The 6000-nt window shown below is 45.2% G+C and overlaps 1 long non-coding RNA gene across 2 annotated transcripts in view; it reads left to right on the top strand.

Annotated features, from left to right (window-relative positions):
• Window positions 1–527: 527 nt before the first annotated feature.
• Window positions 528–6000, top strand: part of LOC128328428 (uncharacterized) — a 47022-nt gene continuing 41549 nt past the window's right edge. For both annotated transcript variants that reach the window (XR_008309206.1, XR_008309205.1), the window contains exons 1-2: window positions 528–660; window positions 1991–2121. This is a non-coding gene — a long non-coding RNA (uncharacterized LOC128328428). The remainder of the gene's footprint in view (window positions 661–1990; window positions 2122–6000) is intronic.

The following is a 6000-nucleotide window of genomic DNA, read 5'->3' as shown; positions in this document are numbered from 1 at the left end:
AAGGATGTTGTTTAGGCTTATCCCCAGTACGTGGACTGTGTGAAAGTGTGGTGGTTTTGAACCCAAGTCTCTCCTAATTTTGCCTTGACAATTCATTCAGAAATAACTCATCACCCATTATGGATACTAAAAACTTCAGGTTTCGTTTTGCTTTGACTTTTTAAAATGTTGATATCATATGGAAAGAGACAAGTTTGTGATCTTAGCACTGTATCCTGGTACCAACACCCTCCAGTGATTAAAGCAAACCACCCAGAAGAGAAGACCTAGCCTCTAGGCGTTCCACATGTAGAGAAGGGGGCGGGGGAGGGAGGAAATCATGTGGAAGGGGCCAAGAGGGGAGGAGTTGAATGTCAGTTTCTATAGAAACACTGAACCAACTCTTTGGGACAGGAGGCTGCCTGTGGTATTAAGAATATGTAGCAGGAGAGAGAGGGAGAAGCTTTCGGAGGATTCACACTGGGGGGAGGGAGAAAGGGAGGGGGAAAGGAGGAGGGTGAGGACAGCCGTGGGAGGGGGGACAAGGGGAAAAGATGCCGTGATCAATTTACACAGGTTTTGCTGGAACATGCTGTCTTAATGGTTACTGCATGGCAGAAAGGAAACAGGATTCGCTAAAAGCTAGCTGGCTGGTGGTGCTGGAAAGGAGGAACAGAGGAGGTGTGTGTACTTTCCAAACTGGGGTGGGGGTGGGGGAGAGAAAGTGTGGGGAAAACACATCCAATTATTTATTTATTATTATTATTTCTTGTTTACACAGTCAGACAGGTGTTATTGACTGGTTTGTTTTATCCAGACATCAAGTCCTTCCCAAGGACCTGGGATGGCTGAATTTTATTGTCAGTTGTTATAGATATCGTCGCAGTATATATACACACACACACACACACACACACAATTATTATTATTATTACATTTATATCCCGCTCTTCCTCCAAGGAGCCCAGAGCGGTGTACTACATACTTGAGTTTCTCTTTCACAACAACCCTGTGAAGTAGGTTAGGCTGAGAGAGAAGTGACTGGCCCAGAGTCACCCAGCTAGTTTCATGGCTGAACGGGGATTTGAACTCGGGTCTCCCCGGTCCAAGTCCAGCACTCTAACCACTACACCATGCTGACTCCACACCAAAATTCCACAACAAAACAAACAAACAAACAAACAAACACATGACTTTGGCCTCCCCGCCACCACAACCCCTGCTTTCTTGCTTGGCAGTGGCCACGAAACCATGCTGGGAATGCTGTCTGGGGCATTGGAAAAGCTAACCCCGGACAGGATGGTGCCCACTGCATTTGCACCACCTCCTGTTCAAGCAGCTCCTTTTTTGCATGGGAAGCTGAGGAGGAGGAAGGAGAATGAGCAGCAGTAGCCGTAGCCAGCTTGGATCAGGTTCTGCTCCATGTGGAACTTTGAGGAGAGAGATCAGGGCAGGTGGCTCTGCACATGCGGGATGGGGCCTGTCTAAGTGCAGGGCTGGGGTGATCGCCCTGGTCGCCCCGCCCTAAGGATGGTCCTGGTGCAGATTTGTATCTAACACGTGGGATCATCACACACACAGAGAGAACTGTATAAGCTACAAGTAAAGCACAGACCAGATATAAAAGGCTACTTCTATGGAGAGCAACTGCTTTCACTGTGTGGTGCTGTAGTTACCATGTTGGAATAAACTAGGGAAATACAAGCTATGATCCCCATTCAGCTGTGAAACTCACTGAGTGACTCTGGCAGTTCCACAAATCACATATGAAATTTTGTATTCTACTCGCTCCTCAAATCAACCAAAATGGCAATGCTCACTGGCCTTGCATTACCAATTCAAAACTGGTGCCTACCTCCATGGGCCTTGTGATTGGCCAGAATACACATCAATATCCCTATTGCTTATTCGATTGGTAGAGAGCATTTGGAGGATCTGCCCACCTCCCAGAAACAAAGGCAGCGTTTCTCATTGGATTTTAAGGAGTTTAATATTAATTTTTCATATGCAGATTAGATTGCTGAGAGCAGTGGAGGCTGCCAGTCCTAGAGCATCTAAGATCAGAGAACAGACAGTCCACGGAGCACAGAGACCCAGAGAGTCAGAAAGGCAGGCAGCCACAAGACAAAACGGAAGGGCCAGGTAATGTTTTTTTAAAATTAAAAATGGCAGCTGTGTATTCCTGGAATGGCAAGGAGGCAGTGGCCACTCTGCCCTTAGAGAGGAATCACTACTGGTGCGGGGGCGGGTCAGAACCGGTGCTGGCCACAGCCCTAGCCCACAACACAGGGCTGGAAGCCCCTGAGGAAGCCTCCTGGGTTAGGGGCCTCTGAAGCAGCAGCCATGGGACCTGAATCTGCCACAGAACTGGCCTATCCCCTCATCACACTCCCAATATCAGTGCACTAGTGGTGCCAGCAAGGCCAGGAAGAACAGAGAAGGGCCACCAGATTCCAGGCAGTAGCTTGTTTAAAGCCCAGACATTTCAGGCATGGAGATGGTGCCCAAGAGGAGTAGTCTGAGCTCCAAAGTACTTGAGAGCTCAGTCTGCTTTCCTGAGTGGCAAGTCAACTTGTTCCCTAGGACCTCTCCAGGGTCCTGCATCCTTTCCTTGAATTGCCTTCAGCCTTGCCTTGCCCTAGGACAGGACACATATAACATACAAAGAGATCTTACTTAATAATACAGCCAACAAGTCCCATGATTTAATATGCCAATACAGGATCCCTGTGGACTTCCAGTACTTTGCCTACAATAGCCTATCAGCTCAAATCATGTGGAACAGAAGGCTCTCTCTGTAAACCTCCTATTATTTGCCTGCCTAGAACCAGAAGATGAATGGGTGGGAGTAAGCATCTGTCAGGCCATGTGGCGGGCAACCTGCATTTAGCTTTGTGGGTCACAGCATACAGAGACCTGCTTTAGCTGCTTTTACTTTTAGCAGCTAGATTTCTCCAAAGACTCCCTAGAGATTGATCTTCCCTTCCCTATATACCACTGGCCACAGTACCAATTTAAATACCTGTAAAAAGAAGATCCAGATATAGTATTTCAATACATTTGAGCCTGCCGCTGGGCTTAAGCTATGACACAAAACAAAGCAGCACTGCAGCTTAAGTGCTGTTGCCTCGGTACTTTAGTGGATTCTGAGTTGTTGACTATGTTCCAGATTCCTCTACACATGGAAAATATAGTGCCAAGGGGCTCCTCATGTGGCTGCTGTGCCAAGCATGCTGTGAAAGCCAGGAGAGCCACTGCCAGTCAATGTAGATTATACTGAACTAGCTGGATCAATGGTCTGACTCAGTATGGAGCTGCTTCGTATATTCATACGATATGTCAAATCAGTCTAATCAAGCCAGTTCTCCTGCCCCTTAGAAGCCTGCCCTTCTATTAGAATCCTGCCTTTCCTTAAGTCCTTGGGTGTGACAACATTCCTGTTCTTTCTTTAGGGATGCCATTTTGGGAAGTGGGGCAGTTTCAGCACCTCCATCATCTGTATCAGACTACATGTGGTTGTAATATTTGTATGTTCCAGCAGCCAGCAGAGTATATAGCATGCAGGTGAGGCAATCCAGATTGGTACCATGGTGGAGTAGAGTTAAAGCTTGCATATACTCCCTGCCATGGTCCCAATCTGGCTACTACTTACCAAATATTCAATTGAAGGATGAGTGCCACATTTAAAGTCATAGGTAGTTTGGTCCTATGTGATGTCAAATAGCATTGTGTAAACAGCTTGAAGCAATATTGTACCCAAGTTAGACATGGAGTAAAGCAGTCCAGATGGCTCCAGATATAACTCAACATTCCAAATGACAAAGAAATCATGAATGGGATCCTTATGAAGATAATATTGCTATAGATATTAGAAGCTCTGTGTGTGTGTGTGTGTGTGCGCGCACACATGTGCCTTCAGACCCTGACAAATCTTGTTCACTGCTACAAAAATGTGCCGCCTACTGAAATGGTGTCCTGTCTTTTTGCACACTGGGGACTTTCTTCAGGGTACAGGCAATACAGCCTTGGCTTGATTTGAACATTGCAATATAATGTTTATTACATTATACAATGGATGACATTACAGTCATCCATTGCAGTATAACTGGCATGCATGGAGGGAATAGGAATGCAGCTCTTGTTCACATCAGTCTCTGCTGATGGAGTAATATGTCTTGTTCCTATTTCCTCCATGGAGAAAATCACTCAGAGATTTACCATCGACATAGATTTTGCATTTCAATAGAACATTTCTTCCCTTCATAGAGTAATAACCTGTGAAAAATGTTACATCAGAATTGGCATCAAGTCTGACATCTCCCATACTGACCAAATGCTATGTTACTACACATACTGAGATGTGTATCAACTGTCATGGTCTGTGGCTATGCTTTTGCTTCAGTCGGGAATCAGCTCTGAAAACAGTTTGCAGGTGTGCAATGACAAAGGGTTGCAGTTTAGGCACAGGCAATTATCAATCCTTAGAGGAGCAACAAACTCAGAGACTAGGCTTGTGAAAATAGCAACCAAGTTGATTGAAATAACCAAAGTACAAAAGTACAAAAACAGGAATATTTGGCAACCAGTGCTAAGGATACAGACCAATTCTGCTGGCAAAACTGTAAAGGACTCAGATGCAATTGGGAATATCTAAGTGAGCAAACCAAAAGGGAGGAGGAGCAATTACATGCATAAGGAGGGGAAACAGGGCAGATCAGTGATAGCTGGTATGGTTGGGACTGGGGGGCAGAAAACAAACTGTAGGTGCAGCTCCTTCATACTCATCTCACCCCATCCCAGCTGTCTCTTGCCTCACCCTGCCACAGTATTAAACCCAGGCGTGCAGGCTGGTCAATGGCCAGATTGGGGAACCAGGTGAATGACAGCCTGTGTGCCTGGGGTTTGTAGGGGAAGAATGGCAGTTCAGTCCCCAAATAGCAGAGCAATACCCGTTTGGTGAGACAGTAGCAAAGCAAGAGGTCTTGAGACAGTTCTTTAGTATTGAAGAACTACAAGGACTTATTTTTTTTTTTAAATGGTTACAAACAAATGTGTAAAAGCCTACAGCTTAATTTCAGCTGTAGCTCATGGCTGAAGAGAGAGACCAAAATAAACAGCCTTCTCTGGAGAGACAAAATGGAACAAACACTGGAAGAACAAAGAGGGGAGGAGTCCAGCACTTTTATCTGCATGACCCTAATCCCCCCAGTAGTCACTTTGAGACATTGCAGCTGAGAGCTGATGCTGCCAGGGTCCTAGCTCTAGCAGGGTTGACATGGTGGCGAGGCAAGGGAGAGCGAGGCAGCTGAGATAGGGTGAGATGAGTGTGAATGAACCACACTTGTGGCTTGGTTTCCAACCCACTCTCCTGTACCAGCCAGCCTTAGGGCAGATATGGCTATAGAAAAGAGCACAAAGCTTGATAAAAGAAAGACAGATCTGTATTCCTTTCCTTCATTCTGCTAATGTCATGTGTGAATAGTGGGAGGTCCTCTCATCAGTTGGCAAGGACAGATGCTGAGGTGCAGATGCATCACTTAAGACTGAAACTGCACAGGCTCACAGCAATCTGGGGTAGCACCAAGGTTCCTAGCAGTCAGACCCAAGTGCAAGAGACATTGCTAAACCCCTGAAGGTGAACCTCAGAAGGGTTTTCTCTGGGCTTTTCACTCAGGGAGTCCTAGATTCTTCAGCCAGTTAAAACGATATCATGGGATGATGACATTGTTTTAACTGACTGAAGAATCTAGGACTCCCTGAGTGAAAAGCCCAGAGAAGTATGGTAAAACTTTAAAAATTTACCTTTTTAAATCAGATTTATTAGATTTAGGATTTTGAATAGTTTCTGAATAGCTTTTAGATTTCCCTCCTTCTTTTCTTCTCTTTTTCTTTCTTTTCTTTTCTTTCATATATGATTTAAATCAGATGAAGGACGAATTGGCTGTAGGGAAATTTATATTCTTTCTAAAGAATAAAGAATATCGTTTAATTTTTGTGATAGGTATTTTTACTGCAGAACAC

Source organism: Hemicordylus capensis, chromosome 5 (genome assembly GCF_027244095.1).
Source record: "Hemicordylus capensis ecotype Gifberg chromosome 5, rHemCap1.1.pri, whole genome shotgun sequence".
NCBI classification, from domain to species: domain Eukaryota; kingdom Metazoa; phylum Chordata; class Lepidosauria; order Squamata; family Cordylidae; genus Hemicordylus; species Hemicordylus capensis.
The sequence above is the reverse complement of the archived record's forward strand: the minus strand, read 5'-3'. Positions and strand labels throughout refer to the sequence as shown.